This window comes from Chiloscyllium punctatum, chromosome 20 (assembly GCF_047496795.1).
Source record: "Chiloscyllium punctatum isolate Juve2018m chromosome 20, sChiPun1.3, whole genome shotgun sequence".
Classification (NCBI taxonomy): domain Eukaryota; kingdom Metazoa; phylum Chordata; class Chondrichthyes; order Orectolobiformes; family Hemiscylliidae; genus Chiloscyllium; species Chiloscyllium punctatum.
The window spans coordinates 17,622,966-17,644,797 of record NC_092758.1 but is presented as its reverse complement, the minus strand read 5'-3'; the positions used below and the strand labels follow the sequence as shown (position 1 = coordinate 17,644,797).

At 43.5% G+C, this 21,832-nt stretch overlaps 1 protein-coding gene across 4 annotated transcripts in view; it reads right to left on the bottom strand.

Moving 5' to 3' along the window:
- Nucleotides 1-21,138, bottom strand: part of rad50 (RAD50 homolog, double strand break repair protein) — a 160,337-nt gene extending 139,199 nt beyond the window's left edge. For 2 of the 4 annotated variants that reach the window (XM_072590427.1, XM_072590431.1), the window contains exon 1: nt 20,808-20,824. The gene's annotated coding sequence lies outside the window, so the exon portion shown is untranslated. Of the gene's footprint in view, nt 1-20,807; nt 20,825-21,027 lie in introns of those variants that run through there. The other 2 variants (XM_072590429.1, XM_072590430.1) reach the window with 2 other exon arrangements.
- Nucleotides 21,139-21,832: the final 694 nt, after the last annotated feature.

Genomic DNA, 21,832 nt, shown 5'->3' with positions numbered 1-21,832 from the left:
TTTACCTCAGCAGAGTACTGATACTTGACCAGAGGGAAAATTTCCCATCGTCTTCCCATAGCCAGCAACTAGACCAACTAAGACCTTACAATGAAACATCAGCCTTTCTTCGCTATGAGGAAACAACTTTGTGGGTGGACTCAAAGAAAGTTCTCTTATTGAAAAGGTGCATTTCCTTCCTTTTAGCTCCAGGAACTCTCAGTTGTACTGCAGGTCACACAATACTCTATACTTGATGTGTGAAAACTTTGGCAAAATGTGTCAAAAAAGGCTTAAGTTGATTCATAGCTGTGAAAGTCAGTGTTAAAACATGCAGTAGGGTGTAAAAGGAGGAATTTCTCATCTCACACCTTTGTCATTCAATTTACTGGAGAGCATGTGACCCTCAGAAACTGTTGCACCTCAAAACATTGAGGAGACACTCCAAACCCAAATGAGGTTAAGAGTTTAAAACTCACTGACATCTCATTCTTTAAAAGTGAAGCTATTTTCATTAATTGGGGAACTTAATTGCAGAAGATCTTTAACACTGTAGATGAAAGGCAAACTCAGAATCTTAACCTGATTACAGGTTTGTTTAAAAGAGCAGAAAGCACATAACTAGAAGGATAGGATGTACTTACAACTACTGACAGGACACCAAACAAAGTGATGCCCCTTTATGCTATATCTTGCCTACAAAGAACAAAGAAAATTACAACACAGGAACAGGCCCTTCAGCCTTCCAAGCCTACACCAATCCATATTCTCTATCTAAACCTGTCATCTATTTTCTAAGGATCTGTACCCCTCTGCTCCCTGCTCATTTCTGTATCTGTCTAGAAGTATCTTAAATGATGCTATAGTGCCCACTTCTATCACCTCTGCTGGCAATGCATTCCAGGCACCCACCACCCTCTGCGTAAAGAACTTTCCATATCTCCCTAAAACTTTTGCCTTCACACCTTGAACTCATGAGCCCTGGTAATTGAGTCCCCCATTCTGGGAAAAAAATCTTCTTGCTATCCACTCTGCCTATACCTCTCATGATTTTGTCGACCTCGATCAGGTCCCCCCTCAACCTCCGCCTTTCTAATGAAAATAATCCTAAACTACTCAACCTCTCTTCATAGTTAGCACCCTCGATACCAGGCAACATCCTGGCGAACTTCCTCTGCACCCTCTCCAAAGCATCCACATCCTTTTGGTAATGTGGCGACCAGAACTGTATGCAGTACAGTATTCCAAACGTGGATGAACCAAAGTCCTTTACAACTGTAATGTGTGCTGCCAACTCTTGTACTCAATACCCTGTCTGATGAAGGAAAGTGTGCCAGATGCCTTCTTGAACACACTTTTGACCTGCGTTGCCATCTTGAGGGTACAATGGACCTGAACAACCAGATCTCTCTGTACACCAATTTTCCCCAGGGCTTTTCCATTTACCGTCAGCCAACATCCAAGGAGCAGGACAGTCGACGTTTTGAGCATGAGCTCTTCATTAGGAATGAGGGGTTGGCCCAAGGGGGCTTAGAGATAGATGGGGGAAGTGGGGGGCTTGGAAGTGGGGTGGGATGTAGCTGAGAATGTATAGGTAGATGAAGGTGGGGGGGATGATGGTGACAGGTCGGAGAGGAGGGTGGAGCGAATAAGTGGGGAGGAAGATGGATAAGTATGACTGTTCAAGAGGGTGGTGCCGAGTTGAAAAAGTTGGATCTGGGATAAGGTGGGTGGAGGAGTAATGAGGAAACTGATGAAATCAACATTGATCCCTTGTGGTTGGAGGGTCCCAAGGCGGAAGATGAGGCGCTCTTCCTCCAGGTGTCGGGTGGCTAGAGTTTTGTGGTGAAGGATGGTCTGAATGTAGTCTGTAGTCCGTGCGGGATCAGTCGGTTCCATAGGCAGGCACTGAGGAAGGGGTTTGATCATGTACACGAGGAACTTGATTTGGATATGGATCAAAGAATTTCAGCTTTCAAATGACACAAAGCTGAATGACACAAAGGTGGGCATCGATTAGCTCAGTTTGCTCGGTAGCTAACGTTGTGGGGCAAAGTGATAAGGGTGATGCTGGTTCAATCCTATAGTGACATTGGTAACTCATGGAGGTCCGCTTCCTCTTGTACCTCATGCTTATGGAAGGTTGAGGAGCACCATATCATAAAACCATCTCTCTCTGACTGGGAGGAGATGCTCATGCTCTTGGTTAAGAGTTGACATGGTAAGGGTAATAATCTTCAGGGCAGCAGCAACTAGTGAAATGAGAATATATGAAATCTTACATGGGCATAAGTCAAATAGCGTACTCTGGAAGAAAAAAATGTCAAGTGGCAATATAAGCATCCACTCTTTTCCACTTCTGACCTTCCATTCTGATGCAGAAGGCTCTGTATTCAGTGAAAGTCTCAGTTGTATCTCAGAGCACCCACCTTAGTGAATTTCAGACACAACATGACATTGAACTCCCCTTCTGTCACCTTTGCCTCTGAATCCATTTCTTTGGGCAAGAGTCCTCTTCCTATCCCATAGACACCTACAGCTTCCTCCAAACTTCTCCCTCCAATTAGATCCTTCCATCCAGCCCCTTTTACTTGCACTTGACCTGTCCATTGAAAACTGTCAACATGTCATTGGTAGCCTCAATTTCTCTGCACGGTCCCTCACTTTACCCATTCAAACATATTTCCCTCTGATCTCCTCACTTTCTCCTCCTCAGAGTCAAAAAGTGTGGCGCTGGAAAAGCATAGTAAGTCAAGCAGCATTCAAGGAGCAGGAGAGTCGACGTTTCAGGTATAATTCCTCATCAGGACTATCACTCTGAATTGACTGCACTGTGCTCTCCGATCCAACCCTGACTTTATACCCATTGTCAGCTACTAATCGCCTGTCCATCTGTTGTTCTCTCTCTTAGTACTCTATTTCCACCTATTATTTACCCTCCCACCCCACCTCACCTTGTGCATGAATATCAACCTTACCCCAGCTATCACGTGTTCTAAAAAAGGGATATTGGATCTGAAACGAAAACTCTGATTTCTCTCCACAGACGCTGACAAACCTGCTGGGTTTTTCCAGCTCTTTGTTTTTGTTTATGAGCACGTGGACTGTAGTAGTTCAAGGCAGTAGCTCACCGCCCATCTTCTCAAGGGCAACCCAAGACAGGCAAGAAAATACAGGCCCAGCCAGGCATGTCAGTATTCCATGAGTGAATTTAAAAAAAACTAAATACAAAAACATTTTAAATGGATACACTAACAAAGACCTGGAACAGCTTAAGCTACATCTTTGATGGTGGAAGGACAGGCTGATAATGTTTTATTTTTAAAAATATCCTTTGAGAACGTTATGTTGAATTTTCAAGACACTGATAGTAGTTTTGCTGGGATTGGAGTCTGAGTCTAGGCTTCTAAACTTTAGAAAGAACATTAAGGCCTTGGGAAGCGTGCAGAGACGATTAATCAGATGGCACCAGCAATGACATTTTCCTGTTAGTTGAAGAGACTAGCAAAAATCAGATTATCTGTGGGAGGATAAAGAGGATTAGAGGAAGATTTCATAGAGGTGCTCAAAATTGAGGCGTTTTCACAGATTACATAGGGAGAAACTGTTTCCAGTTGCAGGACACTCGGTAACCGAGGGCTTGAAAAATCGAGAGGAACAAAGAGTTATTTTTTAAAAATCAGTAAGTTGTTGGATTTGTGGATATAAGTTTGCTCACTGAGCTGAAGGTAGTTTTCAGACATTTCACCACCATACCAGGTAACATCATCAGTGAGCGTCCAGTGAAGCACTGGTATTATAGTCCGCTTTCTATTTATGTGTTTAGGTGTCCTTGGGTTGGCGGTGTCATTTCCTGTATTGGTGATGTCATTTTCTTTTTTATATATCAAAGGGTGACAAATGGGGTCCAAGTTAATGCGTTTGTTGATAGAGTTCCAGTTGGAATGCCATGCTTCTAGGAATTCTCATGCATGTCTCTGTTTGGCTTGTCCTAGGATATTATAAACTGTCATTTGGCTGTTCTTTCCCTCCCCCCACCCCTTCCCCGTGCCACCCCCCACCCACCATCTGATGGTTATAACAGGGGCATACTGAATAGTTTTGGCAAGGAAAAGGGAATTTTTATGTAATGATGTTGGCATATCAATGATGCCGGCATATCAATGATGCCAGTTACTGATTAGCCCCACCTCACAACACTGCCCACGTTCTGATGAGAGGACTGATGCTTTTGTGACCACAAAGATCCATAACTACATCGGAGTCTCGGCAAAGGCATTCAGAAAGCACCAATTACTACTGAAAAATAGGAGTGAGAATAACAATTGTCACAATGAGAATACAGGTTGAATAGTCTGATAACCTTTACCTTGTATTTATTTTTTTTTAAATCAAATAAATAACCTTAAATCAACAATTCAACTGGGTCATTCTGACCAAAGTATTTATAATGAGGACAAAAACAGAAATTGCTAGAAAAGCTCAGCAGGTCTGGCAGCATCTGTGAAGAGAAATCAGAGTTAACGTTTCAGGTCCAGTGACTCTTCTTCTGAACTTCTTCAGTTCTGAGGAAGGGTCACTGGATCCGAAATGCTAATGCTGATTAATGAGGTAAAAGTATAGCTGAGCAGAATTGATTGAAGGAAGAGGTTGGGAGAAGAGTGTGTTTCTGGTCAATTGGCCACCTTTGTTTAGGTACAGTCAAGGGACATTCCCTCTCATGGAAAAGGTAGGACAAACAAATCCAACGTTCCCTGGATGATGGAGGAGGTAGAAGTTAGTATTAGAAAGATAAAGTGTGCTGATGTCAATGCAAGGCAGAACGAACAGGAATACCGAACATTTGGAGTACATGAAAAAGCATACAAGAGAAACAAAGAACTGTAAAAGACTAGCAACTAATAAAGGGAAATCCCAAAGTCAAGCTATAAGCATATAAGAAAAAGTAGTTAAAGGAAGGAGTAAGATTGATAGAGAAGGGGATTTACACGTGGAGGCAGTGGGCATGGTGAGGTGTTAAATGCATACCTTGCTCTATCTTTACAAAGGAAGATAATACTGCCCAGAGCACAGTGATAGAGGAAGAGATAAATGAATAAGGAACAAGTCTTGGGTAGATTGATGACACCGCAAGTCAAAAACACCTGATGAGGTGCAATCAAACATTCTGAAGGAAGTTACATTAGACATTGTAGGGCCATAATCATTTCATCTTTCCTGGACTGAGGGAGGTGCCAGAAGACTGAAAGATTGCAAACATTATGACACTGTTCAAGAAAGATTGCAAGGATAACCCCAACAGTTACAGAGCAGTTAGTCTAACTTTGCTGGTAGGAGAAACTTCTATGAACAACTATTCAAGATAGAATTAATTGTCACATGGATAAAGGTAGATTAATTAGCAAGAGTCAGCTTGGACTTTTATTAGGAGAATTATATTTAACTAACTTGCTGGAGCTTTTTTTTGAAGAGGTAACAGCAAAGTTCCACGAGAACCACTGCTGAAGTGGTATCCATAGATTTCCAGAAGATGTTTGACATATTGTCACACAACAGACTTGTGGGGAAAGTTGTAGGTCATAATATAGAAGATCAGTAGCAAAGTGGACACAAACTGGCTGAGAACTAGGAAAGAGAGAGCAATAGTCAAAAGATATTTTTCAGACTGGATGGCATTTCGTAGTGGAGTTCCCAAGAGGTTGGTATTGGGACTCCTGGTTTTCGTTAACTGGATCTTAGTGTACAAGAGATAATTTCAAAGTCTACTGATAACATTAAATTTGGATGAACGTAAACCGAGGAGGACAGAGTGAATCGCTAAAAAGGTCACTGAAACTGGTAGAGTGGGTGGATAGGTGGCAGATGATGGTCAAAGCAGAGAAGTGTGAGGTGACGCACTTTGTTTGGAAGAACACTGAAAGACAATATAAAATAGGGAGTTTAATTCTACAAGGAGTGCAGGAAGTGAGAGTCCTGGGTGTATATGTGCACAGATCATTGAACGTAACAGGACTGTTTGAGAGAAAAGTTAATAAAGCAGTGTTCTCAGATTTATTAAGAAGGACATAGAATATAAGAGCAAAAAGGTGTTGTTGAATTTGTACAAGCAACTTGTTCGTCCTCAGCCGGAGTACTGTGTTCAGTTGTGGGTGCCATTTTATAGGAAGGCTGCAAATGCATTAGAACATAGAACATAGAACAATACAGCACAGAACAGGCCCTTCGGCCCACGATGTTGTGCCGAACTTCTATCCTAGATTAAGCACCCATCCATGTACCTATCCAAATGCCGCTTAAAGGTCGCCAATGAATCTGACTCTACCACTCCCACGGGCAGCGCATTCCATGCCCCCACCACTCTCTGGTTAAAGAACCCACCCCTGACATCTCCCCTATACCTTCCACCCTTCACCTTAAATTTATGTCCCCTTGTAACACTCTGTTGTACCCGGGGAAAAAGTTTCTGACTGTCTACTCTATCTATTCCTCTGATCATCTTATAAACCTCTATCAAGTCACCCCTCATCCTTCGCCGTTCCAACGAGAAAAGGCCGAGAACTCTCAACCTATCCTCGTACGACCTACTCTCCATTCCAGGCAACATCCTGGTAAATCTTCTCTGCACCCTCTCCAAAGCTTCCACATCTTTCCTAAAGTGAGGCGACCAGAACTGCACACAGTACTCCAAATGTGGCCTAACCAAAGTCCTGTACAGCTGCAACATCACCTCACGACTCTTGAATTCAATCCCTCTGCTAATGAACGATAATACTCCATAGGCCTTCTTACAAACTCTATCCACCTGAGTGGCAACCTTCAAAGATCTATGTACATAGACCCCAAGATCCCTCTGTTCCTCCACCTGACCAAGTACCCTACCATTAACCCTGTATTCCGCATTCTTATTTGTTCTTCCAAAATGGACAACCTCACACTTGGCAGGGTTGAACTCCATCTGCCACTCCTCAGCCCAGCTCTGCATCATATCTAAGTCCCTCTGCAGCCGACAACAGCCCTCCTCACTGTCCACAACTCCACCAATCTTCGTATCGTCTGCAAATTTACTGACCCACCCTTCGACTCCCTCATCTAAGTCATTAATAAAAATTACAAACAGCAGAGGACCCAGAACTGATCCCTGCGGAACTCCACTTGTAACTGGACTCCATGCTGAATATTTACCATCTACCACCACTCTCTGACTTCGACCGGTTAGCCAGTTTTCTATCCAATTGGCCAAATTTCCCTCTATCCCATGCCTCCTGACTTTCCGCATAAGCCTACCATGGGGAACCTTATCAAATGCCTTACTAAAATCCATGTACACTACATCCACTGCTCTACCCTCATCCACATGCGTGGTCACCTCCTCGAAGAATTCAATAAGACTTGTAAGGCAAGACCGACCCTTCACAAATCCGTGCTGGCTGTCCCTAATCAAGCAGTGTCTTTCCAGATACTCGTAAATCCTATCCCTCAGTACCCCTTCCATTACTTTGCCTACCACAGAAGTAAGACTAACTGGCCTGTAATTCCCGGGGTTATCCCTATTCCCTTTTTTGAACAGGGGCACAACATTCGCTACTCTCCAGTCCCCTGGTACCACCCCAGTTGCCAGTGAAGACGAGAAGATCATTGCCAACGGTACTGCAATTTCCTCTCTTGCTTCCCACATAATCCTAGGATATATCCCGTCAGGCCCGGGGGACTTGTCTATCCTCAAGTTGTTCAAAATGTCCAACACATCTTCCTTCCTAACAGGTATCTCTTCTAGCTTATCAGTCCGTTTCACACTCTCCTCTTCAACAATACGGTCCCTCTCGTTCGTAAATACTGAAGAGAAGTACTTGTTCAAGACCTCTCCTATCTCTTCCGACTCAATACACAGTCTCCCACCACTGTCCTTGATCGGACCTACCCTCGTTCTCGTCATTCTCAGGTTTCTCACATACACATAGAATGCCTTGGGGTTATCCTTGATCCTATCCGCCAGGGATTTTTCATGCCCTCTCTTAGCTCTCCTAATCCCTTTCTTCAGGTCCCTTCTGGCTATCCTGTATCCCTCCACTGCTCTGTCTGAACCTTGTTTCCTCAACCTTATGTAAGCCTCCTTCTTCCTCTTTACTAGACATTCAACCTCCCTCGTCAACCAAGGCTCCCTCACACGACCATTTCTTTCCTGCCTGATCGGTACATACATATCAAGGACACGTCGTATCTGCTCCTTGAAAAAGTTCCACATTTCCACCACATCCTTCCCTGACAGCCTATGCTCCCAACGTATGCTCCTCAAATCCTGTCTTACAGCATCGTAATTTCCCTTCCCCCAATTGTAAAAACTTCCTTGTTGTGCGCACCTATCTCTCTCCATAACCAAGGTGAAAGTCACAGAATTGTGGTCACCATCACCAAAATGTTCACCCACTAACAAGCCCACCACTTGTCCCGGTTCATTACCGAGTACCAAATCCAATATGGCCTCCCCTCTGGTTGGACAATCTACATACTGCGTTAGAAAAGCTTCCTGGACACACTGCACAAACACCGCCCCATCCAATCTATTTGATCTAAAGAGCTTCCAATCAATATTTGGGAAGTTGAAGTCGCCCATGACTACGACCCTGTGACTTCTGCACCTTTCCAAAATCTGTTTCCCAATCTGTTTCTCCACATCTCTGCTGCTATTGGGGGGCCTATAATAAACACCCAACAAGGTGACTGCACCTTTCCTATTTCTGACTTCAGCCCATACTACCTCCAGAGGCAGATCCCCCTCAAACTTCCTTTCTGCAGCCGTTATACCATTTCTAATTAGCAATGCCACCCCCCCCCCCTCCTTTTTTACCACCCTCCCTAATCTTACTGAAACATCTGTAACCAGGAACCTCCAACAGCCATTCCTGTCCCTCATCTATCCATGTTTCCGTGATGGCCACAACATCGTAGTCCCAGGTACCGATCCACGCCTTAAGTTCACCCACCTTATTTCTGATACTCCTTGCATTGAAGTATACGCACTTGAGCCCATCTCTGTGTCCGCAAGTAGTCCCTGTCAGTGCTACCTTCTCCACAGCCTCCCTACAGTCTTGGGCATCCTGACACACAGCTAGCTTACTTGCTGGACTACAAGTCCGGATCCCATCCCCCTGCCAAATTAGTTTAAACCCCCCCGAAGAGTGCTAGCAAACCTACCCCCCAGGATATTGGTGCCCTTCTGGTTCAGGTGCAACCCGTCCTGTTTATACAGGTCCCACCTTCCCCAGAATGCAGTCCAATTGTCCAAATATCTGAAGCCCTCCCTCCTACACCATCCTTGCAGCCACGTGTTCAACTGCACTCTCTCCCTATTCTTTGCCTCTCTGTCACGTGGCACCGGCAACAACCCAGAGATGACGACTCTGTCTGTCCTAGCTTTTAGCTTCCAGCCTAACTCCTTGAGCTCTTGAATGACCTCCCCACCCCTCTTCCTACCTATGTCGTTGGTGCCAATGTGTACCACGACTTCTGGCTGCACACCCTCCCCCTTAAGGATTCTGAAGACACGGTCCGAGACGTCTCGGACCCTAGCACCCGGGAGGCAACAAACCATCCGAGAGTCTCGCCCATGTCCACAGAACCGCCTGTCCGTCCCTCTAACTAGAGAGTCCCCTATAACTAGCGCTCTCCTCTTCTCCCCCTTTCCCTTCTGAATCTCAGAGCCACAGACCCCTTCACTGCAGCTTACACCTGCAAGGCTGTCCCCCCCAACAGTTTCCAAAGCTGCATACTTATTTTTTAGGGGTACGACCACAGGGGAACCCTGCACTGCCTGCTTCTTCCCCTTCCCACCTCTAACTGTTACCCAGCTACCTCTGTTCTCCGGTGTAACTATGTCCCTGTAGCTTCTATCGATCACCCTCTCAGCCTCTCGAATAATCCTCAGCTCATCCAGCTCCAGTTCCAGTTCCCTAACTCGTTCGGTGAGGATCAGGATCTGACTGCATTTCCTGCACACGAAGTCGGCAGGAGTATCGGTGGTCACCCCTACCTCAAACATCCTGCAGGAGGAACATTCCACCGCCTGCGCTGCCATGACTGTACACTTAGCTGTAGTCTCCCGGGTTCGTTTTTCCTCGGCCGCTGCTCCCACTCAAAATGCATTGGAGAGATTGCAGAAGCAATTGACATGAACAATTCCAGATATGAGAATAGACTGAAGAAATTAGGACTACACTCCTTGGAGAGAGTCATAGAGATGTACAGCATGGAAACAGACCCTTCAGTCCAACCCGTCCACGCCGACCAGATATCCCAACCCAATCTAGTCCCACCTGCCAGCACCCGGCCCATTTCCCTCCAAACCCTTCCTATTCATATACCCATCCAAATGCCTCTTAAATGTTGCAATTGTACCAGCCTCCACCACATCTTCTGGCAGCTCATTCCATACACGTACCACCCTCTGCGTGAAAAAGTTGCCCCTTTGGTCTCTTTTATATCTTTCCCCTCTCACCCTAAACCTATGCCCTCTAGTTCTGGACTTCCCGACCCCAGGGAAAAGACTTTGTCTATTTATCCTATCCATGCCCCTCATAATTTTGAAAGGCTGAAAGGAGATATAATAGAGGTCTTCAAAATCATGGGTGGAATGGGAGAAGCAGTCCCCGCATGTATAAGAACACGGGCAGGAGAGCAAAGACTTGAAGTTATGCGGAAACGAAGCAAGGGTACTGTAAGAATAACACTTTCACACAGTGAACAGTTAGGGGGTGCAAAGCGCTGCCCAGTAAATGTGGTGGAGCCAGGTTCAGCTGAGACATTCAAAACAGCATTGGATTATTATTTGGATAGAAATTGCTGTAATAATCCTGTGATGTAACTAGTGCTAACATGGGAAGTATCTAGACTTGGAACAATTTTCTTAAAGTCCATACTAAAGGTGCTGATTTTCCACTGATAAAGAATCTTTGGTGGAAAGCACTGAAGAAACCCATCACAGCCATTTGCCACAGAGGAAAACAAAAAAATGTTTGAAAATGATCAAGCGGGATCTTTTGGTTTCCTCTTCCACGAGAGCTTTTAAAAACTAGGAAACATCTTGATACAGCAGAGAGGACATTTCCAGAAGTGAAAAAGAGCAGACTGTCAATGTCAGTGTCATCAAAAAATAGTCAGTGTACACAGAAGGAATAGCTTAGCCCAGAGAGCAGCAAGAATGTGGAGTGTGCTACCATAGTAATTGTTTGAGGTGAACAGAGTGGCTACTACTCAATCCTTTAATTCCATAGGATTTACGGGGAAGCTTGGCTGTAGCACAGCAATCTTGTTTCTATCTTTCGGCCATAAGATCTGGATTCAAGGCCATCTCCAAAGATGTCCGAACAGGTGCATTAACACTGGTCTGACTTGGATGGGAGAAATGGTCTGCTTATGTTGAATTTTTTAGATTGGATTAGATTACTTAGTGTGGAAACAGGCCCTTCGTCCCAACAAGTCCACATCAACCTGCCGAAGCGCAACCCACCCAGACCTATTGACCCTTCACCTAACATTATTGGCAATTTAGCATGGCCAATTCACCTAACTTGCACATCTTTGGACTGTGGGAGGAAACCCACGCAGACACGGGGAAAATGTGCAAACTCCACACAGACAGTTGCCTGAGGCAGGAATTGAACCCAGGTCTCTGGCGCTGTGAGGCAGCAGTGCTAACCACTGTGCCACCGTGCCGCCCACTTTTATGCAAACAGTAATAGAGAAGAATAAAATTACCAGCAGAATGCACGATAAATGAGCATCTGATGAGATAGGCAGATGTTTCAGTAAAACACTTCAGAATCCTAAATAGATAATCAAACGAGCATTTTAGTCAATTGGAGGTAAGGTGAGGTGTACATGGTTAAAGAAAACTGCTTGATCAATATCAAATTGATCTTCTCAAAGGAGATCTGATATGTATCCAAAGGGAGAGACAGGTAGTGTTGAGGGAATGGGAGGCTTCAGAAAGACTGGTACAGGCTAAGAAAGTGGACAAAGAAAGCACATGGAATAAAATATGGGAAAGTGAGAGGTTTTGCACTTTCATAGAAAAAAAAAGACTATTTTGTAATTCAGGAAAGGCTTTGGAAATGTGAAGCACAAAAGACTTAGGAGTCCTAATTCAGGATTCTCTTAAGGTTAACATGTAGATTCAGCTGGCAGTGAGGTAGGCAAATTCAATGTTACAACTGGTTTCAAGAGGTTTAGAATACAACAGCAGGGATGTACTACTGAAACTGTATAAAGTTCTGGTCAGAACACATTTGGAATATTGTGAGTAATTTGGACCCCTATATTTTGGGTTTCTAAGGAAGGATATGCTAGCATCAGGAATGGGTTCAGAGGAGGTTTACAAAAATGATCCCAGGGATGAAAGGCTTGTCATATGAGGAGCGATTGAGGACTTTGGGTCTGTATGCAAAGTCTAGATAGTTTCAATCAGATCACCGTCATCTAACAGAATACTAAGAGGCCTGGATAAAGTGGATGTGGAAATGTTTTCATAAGTAGGAGAGAAGCGATGGTATGATTTCCTTACTGGATAAGATCATACAATAGGTGCGCACCTGACAGGTCTGGTTAATGTTTCATCAAAACACTTCAGAATCCTCAACAGATAATCAAATTAGTACTTTAGGAAAATGGTGGTGGGGTGAGGTGTAACTAGTGAAAGAATGTGATTTGGAGATTCCAATCAATAACAAATTGATCTCACTACTGTTCAATAGCACTGCATAAAGTAAAGCAATGCTTGTATTTCAGATTCTAAAAGGGATTACATTACAGAGATAGTGTTGACAATGAAAGATTATTCCAACTTGCCCAGAAGAGGAAATATCACAGAAATACCCTGGTGTAAAGCAACATTTCAGTAATCAAATATTCAATCAATGAGACAGACTCCTTCCTAAGAGAGACAATAGGAGCAGTTAGTGTTGATTCATTCAAATACAAAGTAGACACATCTTTTCCAGAAAATAACATTTGTGGATGCAACATATGAGTAACTTAGGGCATGCGGCTTTGGAGCTGTGGGTCACTAAGTTCTGTGCATTTTGGGGTTTCTCAAGTCATTTCTAGTTTGGTTGCAGATTAACGGAAGAGTTGTTTGCTATTATCATTCTGTGTGTGCGTTACCAAGGAAATAGATGAACAAGATAGACTTTGGCGTTCTTCACATTTAAAACTTTTGATGCAAAAATAGAAGACATCAATGTTTCTTGTTACATTTCCTTCCCCAGATCCTTTTTCCTTTCATTTCTGACATTTCAAACTTGTCTTCATAGAGTCCCTACAGTGTGGAAACAGGCCCTTCAGCCCAATTCTGCACTCCAAAAAGTAACCCACCCAGGCCCATTCCCCCCCCCCCACCCTATATTTACCCCTGACTAATACACCTAACCTACACATCCCTGTACACTATGGGCAATTTAGCATGGCCAATTCACCTAAACTGCACATCTTTGGACTGTGGGAGGCAATCAGAGCACCCGGAGGAAATCCATGCAGACACAGGGAGAATGTGCAAACTCCACACAGACAGTCACCTGAGGTTGGAATTGAACCCGGTTCCCTGGCGCTGTGAGGCAGCAGTGCTAACCACTGAGCCACCGTTCTGCCCAGGTCTTTTCTCTGCACCTTACTGACTGACTTACCTAAAGCATTTTCTGCTTTGGTTGGCCTAGTGCTGACTTAGGAGTTGGATATACATCATCATACAGACAGATGGAGTGGTATATCATAGATTTCCACTGGCCACCTCCACTTCCAAGCTGAAAATTAGCAAATATTTTCACACTGGAACGTAGATGCATAGGACACAGGGACAGTTAGGCAATTCCACCCTTTGGATGTGCCCCATCATTCAAAAAGATCACAACACATTTGATGATGGTCTTAACTCCACTCTAGTGATAATACCATTGGTACATTTCCAAGGTATAGCTTTTGTCTTTTAGCAAAATAATGTAAAACTAGACTGATAGAAAACTATTATTAATTAAAGGTGAATTCAAAGTCCTGCTCTAGACCAATTTCTCTCCTCTACATTTGTTATCCCCTCTTTTTCATCTGGTTTCCTTTCCCCACAGATGGGCTCCTGGCTCTCTGTACCTCCCACCTCACCAGCTTGTTGTGAACGAACCAGCATAAGTGCTGCAATGGCAAATCACAAAGGCACAAAGGTACAGCCATGGTCACAAGTAGATAAGACAAGTAGCAACAATTGGCATCATTACTGCAAAATCTGTTAAACCCAAAACAAAGAACATAAATATGTTAGGAATTACTGAACCTCACTATTCCAACTATTTTAGAAAAGTCTTCTAAGGTTTCCTCCTGTAACTCAGACTTCTGAGAATTCCATTATTGCCTTTTAATATAATCAACTTATTCCACATTGTGAGTCACTTGCATCATTATACCACTGAAGGTCAATGTGCCTGTGTAATCTCCTTGACAGATTTATCCAACTAATCATACTCCTCTGCTCTGTCTCAATAGCAGTGTTAAGTAAATTCCTTTCAAGTACTTATCTAATCTCTTTCTGAAAGTTAATGTCCAGTTTCCATCGAGTAATCTTTTAGGCAGCACATTGCAGATCTCAGCAACTGGCTGCACTGAAAATTCTTCATGTTATCACTTTTTCTTTACCCTAAATATTTGTTTTTTTTGGTACTGGACCCTTCTGATACTTCCAACAGTTTCCTCTTATTGACTTTATACAGTAGCACAAAACATTTTGCTTTTTGCTGCACAAATCCCATTGAAATTTTAAACCTCAAAGTTTATCTGCAATACAACTTGTCAGGGAGTGTATCCAGTCAAGCTCCAGGCTCAACAATTGGAGACAGATATCAGAAACAACAGATGAGGTAACAGAATGCAAAAATAGCTGTGTTAGGTGGAACAGTGCTGTAAAAATGACTGATCAGTGGTACTAACTACACCTGCCATTAATGGAGTCTCTGTTTGCTTGCCACCAATTCAACAAAGACATCTACTCAGGGTTGATTGTTCCTGCCAGGGATCTTCATGTGATTGAAAATGACGATACTCAACGAGCAGCAAAACTGGAACAGAAGTAGACCATTCAGGTCCTTGAACCTGTTCCACCATTCAATGAGATCATGGCTGACCTGTGGCCTAACTTCACAAACCTGATTAAAAATCACATAACACCAGGTTATAGTTATTTGGAAACACTAGCTTTCGGAGCGCTGCTCGTTCATCAGGTGGTTGTGGAGTATAAGGTCATAAGATGCAGAATTTATAGCAAAGTTTACAGTGTGATGTAACTGAAGTTATATATCGAAAAATACCTGGATTGTTTGTTAAGTCTCTCATCTTTTAGAATGACCATGTTGGTTTCAGTTCTTTCATACGTAAATCGCAGAACATTCTTAAAGTTATATCCTCAAGTGAACTTTAACAATTAGTGTTATGTCGGCCCAGATAATGCATTATCATATACCTTTGCTTATCAAAAATTTGTCTATGTTGGATTTAAAATTAGTGAATGATCCAGCATCCACTGCCATTTATGGAAGAGGGTTCTCAACATCTACCACCCTTTGCTTTGCGTAGAAGTGCTTCCTAACATCCCTCCTGAATGGCTGACCCTAATTCTTCAAGTACAGGAGGACAGGAAAAATTTCTGGCTGTCAGAGCTGCTCCTTTTTTTGAGGTATTTTAGGTTTTGGAAGTGATTTCCTCGAATTCCAGGAGCAGCAATTACTGTTTATATGCTGTTGCATTGTTTTGGAACTTTGGAAAAAAAAAGTCAAAACAACAGCAGTTTAAAATGGAGAAGAGCAGGCAAAGGAAGCACATGGTGAGGACAGTGCAGGGGAGAGAGAGAAAACCTGCACAGTTACTGCCTTTGCTGTTTGAATTCGTGTATCGCTGGATATCGGAGTGCATCTGGGAAAATTAACAGTGAAATTCACAACTTATCTTGGAGGAACTGTTGGGCGAAGTTCACAGCACAGAATCAGATAAGTTAATTGTTGTTTTAAGTCTGTCCAAGAGAAAGGCTGCAGTAGTGGGTACAGTGGATTCTTTCTTGATTATATGTTTTTGGAGATAAGTCTCTTGATTAAACTTAAAATATAAGCCATAGCTATTAATTTAACTTGGGGCAGTGTTTGTAGAGGAATAAGACAGTGTAATTTTCTGGGTCTGTAGATTGTGAAGGAGCAAAAATGGCCTTTGCAGTGATATGTACTTCTTGTCAGATGTGGGAATTTAAAGAGAGTTTAAGGGTTACTGCGGATTATATCTGCCATAAATGCTGTTGGATGCGAATCTTATCAGATCAAGTGGATCAGTTGGAGAGACAGATAGAAGCAATGAGGAATTTGCAACAGCAACAGTATGTGATGGATGGCAGTTATAGAAAGGGGGGGAAGTCTCAGATACAGTCACATAGACGGGTTAACTCCAGGAAGGGTAAGAGAGGTAGGCAACTACAGCAGGAGTCTTTTGTGGATATACTCACTTTACACAGCAATGCTGCTTTGGAAAATGAAGGGAGTGATGGATTCTCAGGAGAACGTAGCATGAACAGCCAGGTTTCTGGTATTGAGACTGGCTCTAATGCAACAAGGGGTATGTCGGCTTCCAAGAGATCAATTGTGTTAGGGGATTCTGTAGTCAGAGGTACAGACAGACGTTTCTGTTGCCAGCAGAGAAAAAGCAGAATGGTGTGTTGTTTCCCTGGTGCCAGGATCAAGATTGTCTCAGAGAGGGTACAGAATGTTCTCACGGGGAGAGGGGCGAGCAGGAGGTCATTGTCCACATTGGAACCAACGACATTGAAAGGGAAAAGGTTGAGACTCTGAAGGGAGATTACAGAGAGTTAGGTAGAAATTTAAAAAGGAGGTCCTCAAGGGTAGTAATATCTGGATTACTCCCAGTGCTACGAGCTAGTGAGGACAGGAATAGGAGGGTAGAGCAGATGAATGCATGGCTGAGGAGCTGGTGTATGGGAGAAGGATTCACGTTTTTGGATCATTGGAATCTGTTTTGGGGTAGAAGCAACCTGTACAAGATGGACGGATTGCATCTAAGTTGGAAGTGGACAAATATACTGGCAGGGAAATTTGCTAGAACTGCTTAGGAGGATTTAAACTAGTAAGATCCAGGGAGATAGTGAGGAAAGAGATCGATCTGAGACGGGTACAGCTGAGAACTGACATGAGTCAAACAGTCAAGGCAGGCAGGGACAAGGTATGACTAATAAATTAAACTGCATTTATTTCAATGCAAGGGGCCTAACAGGGAAGGCAGATGAACTCAGGGCATGCTTAGGAACACGGGACTGGGATATCACAGCAATTACGGAAACATGGCTCAGGACTGGCAGCGGAATGTTCCAGGATACAAATGCTACAGGAAGGATAGAAAGGGAGGCAAAAGAGGAGGGGGAGTGGCATTTTTGATAAGGCATAGCATTACAGCTGTGCTAAGGGAGGATATTCCTGGAAATACATACAGGGAAGTTATTTGGGTGGAACTGAGAAATAAGAAAGGGATGATCACCTTATTGGGAGTGTATTACAGACCCCCCAATAGTCAGAGGTAAATTGAGAAACAAACTTGTAAGGAGATCTCAGCTATCTGTAAGAATAATACGGTAGTTATGGTAGGGGATTTTAACTTTCCAAACACGGATTGGGACTGCCATAGTGTTAAAGGTTTAGATGGAGAGGAATTTCTTAAGTGTGTACAAGACAATTTTCTGATTCAGTATGTGGATGTACTGACGAGAGAAGGTGCAAAACTTGACCTACTCTTGGGAAATAAGGCAGGGCAGGTGACTGAGGTGTCAGTGGGGGAGCACTTTAGGGCCAGCGACCATAATTCTATTCATTTTAAAATAGTGATGTAAAAAGATAGACCAGATCTAAAAGTTGACGTTCTAAATTGGAGAAAGGCCAATTTTGATGGTATTAGGCAAGAACGTTCAAAAGCTGATTGGAGGCAGATGTTCGCAGGTAAAGGGACGGCTGGAAAATGGGAAGCCTTCAGAAATGAGGTAGCAAGAATCCAGAAAAAGTATATTCCTGTCAGGGTGAAAGGGAAGGCTGGTAGGTATAGGGAATGCTGGATGACTTAAGAAATTGAAGGAAGCATATGTCAGGTAACGACAGGATAGATCGAGTGAATCCTTAGAAGAGTATAAAGAAAGTAGGAGTATACTTAAGAGGGAAATCAGGAGGGCAAAACGGGGACATGAGATAGCATGGTAAATAGAATTAAGGAGAAGCCAAAGGGTTTTTACAAATATATTAAGGACAAAAGGGGAACTGGGGAGAGAATAGGGCCCCTCAAAGATCAGCAAGGCAGCTTTTGTGTGGAGCCACAGAAAATGGGGGAGAAAACTAAATGAATATTTTGCATCAGTATTTACTGTGGAAAAGGATATGGAAGATATAGACTGTTGGTAAATAGATGGTGACATCTTGCAAAATGTCCAGATTACAGAGGAGGAAGTGCTGGATGTCTTGAAACGGTTAAAGGTGGATAAATCCCCAGGACCTGATCAGGTGTACCAGAGAACTCTGTGGGAAGCTAGAGAAGTGATTGCTGGGCCTTTTGCGGAGATATTTGTATCATCGATAGTCACAGGTGAAGTGCCGGAAGACTGGAGGGTGGCAAACGTGGTGCCACTGTTTAAGGAGGGCGGTAAGGACAAGCCAGGGAACTATAGACCAGTGAGCCTGACCTCGGTGGTGGGCAAGTTGTTGGAGGGAATCCTGAGGGACAGGATGTACATGTATTTGGAAAGGCAAGGACTGATTCGGGATAGTCAACATGGCTTTGTGCCTGGGAAATCATGTCTCACAAACTCTTTATTGAGTTTTTTGATGAAGTAACAAAGAGGATTGATGAGGACAGAGCGGTAGATGTGATCTATATGGACTTCAGTAAGGCGTTCGACAAGGTTCCTCATGGGAGACTGATTAGCAAGGTTAGATCTCATGGAATACAGGGAGAACTAGCCATTTGGATACAGAACTGGCTCAAAGGTAGAAGACAGAGGGTGGTGGTGGAGGGTTGTTTTTCAGCCTGGAGGCCTGTGACCAGTGGAGTGCCACAAGGATCGGTGTTGGGTCCTCTACTTTTTGTCATTTAAATAAATGATTTGGATGTGAGCATAAGAGGTACAGTTTGTAAGTTTGCAGATGACACCAAAATTGGAAGTGCAGTGGACAGCAAAGAGGGTTACCTCAGATTACAACAGGATCTGGACCAGATGGGCCAATGGGCTGAGAAGTGACAGATGGAATTTAATTCAGATAAATGCGAGGTGCTGCATTTTGGGAAAGCAAATCTTAGCAGGACTTATACACTTAATGGTAAGGTCTGAGGGAGTGTTGCTGAACAAAGAGACCTTGGAGTGCAGGTTCATAGCTCATTGAAAGTGGAGTTGCAGGTAGATAGGATAGTGAAGAAGGCGTTTGGTATGCTTTCCTTTATTGGTCAGAGTATTGAGTACAGGAGTTGGGAGGTCATGTTGCGGCTGTACAGGACATTGGTCAGGCCACTGTTGGAATATTGTGTGCAATTCTGGTCTCCTTCCTATCGGAAAGATGTTGTGAAACTTGAAAGGGTTCAGAAAAGATTTACAAGGATGTTGCCAGGGTTGGAGGAATTGAGCTATAGGGAGAGGCTGAACAGGCTGGGGCTGTTTTCCCTGGAGCATCGGAGGCTGAGGGGTGACCTTATAGAGGTTTACAAAATTATGAGGGGCATGGATAGGATAAATAGGCAAAGTCTTTTCCCTGGGGTCGGGGAGTCCAGAACTAGAGGGCATAGGTTTAAAGTGAGAGGGGAAAGCTATAAAAGAGATGTAAGGGGCAACCTTTTCACGCAGAGGGTGGTAAGTGTATGGAATGAGCTGCCAGAGGATGTGGTGGAGGCTGGTACAATTGCAACATTTAAGAAAATTTGGATAGGTATATGAGTAGGAAGGGTTTGGAGGGATATGGGCCAGGTGCTGGCAGGTCGGACTAGATTGGGTTGGGATATCTGGTCAGCGTGGATGAGTTGGACCGAAGGGTCTGTTTCCATGCTGTACATCTCTATGACTCTATGAATCACCTTGTTCTAAAATCCCCAACCAGTGGAAATAGTGTATTTATCTACTCCCTGTTTTCCTATTAACGTCTTGAAGTCTTCGATCAGATCACCCTTTAAAATTCTAAATTCTAGAAAACAGGCTTAACTTGTATAATCTCTTTTTATATCTTAACCCTTGAAGTCTAGGCAGCATTCTTGTAAACCTACATTGTACTCCCTCCAAAGCCAAGAGATGCCCTTCTTAAACATCCTGTTTATCAGCCACTACTGCTGCAGACGTTCAACAGTGCAGCACTGAAAGGCACAACGGATCACCAATTAGGGTAAGTATGGGTGGGCAATAATTGCCAGCCTTATCATAAATGGTCACTTCCGGGAAACAAGCTGAACAAAAAACTACCCCTCGTTACTACATGCTTTCTGAATGTAATCTGTTAAATCACACTTTGCAAAAAAAAAGTTACGACAAACCACAAGTGATGAATTGGTCATGATGTACTGTGGCATTTTTAAGGACGTTAAAATCGATGCATCGTGTCAAATCCATTCATTTTCATAAATTCTCTTTCAAAAACATTCCCGTTCAAAACAAACCCGGCATACACATCGGGAGGCCTTCTTCTAAAAAACAAACTGCGATGCTGTAAATCTCCCCTCAAACCCTCGGCTAAAGTATAAAATTACTCAGAATTTCAGTTGACCTGTTTTCAGGAAGTCAGCGTTACCTGTACAGTAAATGTTTTAGCAGGGAGCTGTGACCCATGTGCGAGATAACGACTCCCGCTCAGACGCGCAATGTAAAGTGAAAGTGACACTGTTGTTCAACATTGGAAATGGAATCCTTGATATCAGGCAACAAGATAAAACATCAGGGATGGGAGCGAAGAGCAGGCTGCGGGAAAAGGGGCTATAGAGGAAGAGAAAAAGCCAAAGTCCAGAACTTACACCAATCATAGAGGTTAGTACCAGTCCGAAACCCGCTACACCCACTCCAATGGAACCCTAAGTCCAGCTGATTCCGCTCAAACTGCTACATTCAGCCACACTGCGCAGGCGTGCCACCCGAGAAAGAGGGCGGCGCTTCCAGTTCTGGCTCTCCCTGTCAATCAACCTACTTTTACCTCCCAAATACAGCGAACCCGCTTACCATTTCTCAGGTTAATGTTGCAGAATTTCCTATCTATTCATATTGGCTACCTTTTTGCAGCGTCTTCTTTACAAATATTGATATTGCAAAATCTTGTAATAAAATGCTGCAACATCTGCACTGAGAAATTTCTACTCAACTTTTTCAGATGTAACACACCTCCGGAGCAGATGGGTTTAGAACCCAAGCCTAACAGCATTACCAATGAACCAGAATAGCTCTGATACGTGGAGACTTGTATTTTTGGCCGTGCTTCTCTAATTCTGCTCTCTGATGAATCTCCAATTTTAATTGATGTCTCGGGGTCGGGGGACATACAACGACAAAGATAAAATCATACTTGCACTGGCCATACTGCAGATCTGTTTTGAGATATACAAAATAAGGGAGACCAGTGTGCAGCATTCACAAGTTTTCCTGGCATTTCGTATTGCCTGTGCCTTCTGTAAGAATGATAAAGGATACGCAATGAGAAACAGTAGAAGAAAACCAAAAGAAAACCATTTTTAAAACTGCTACACACAGACACAAACAAAAAATATTGGTGTTACGGCATTTGTTGCGATATTCCTTGTGTTTTCCAAGGCTTTCTGTTGTCTGACC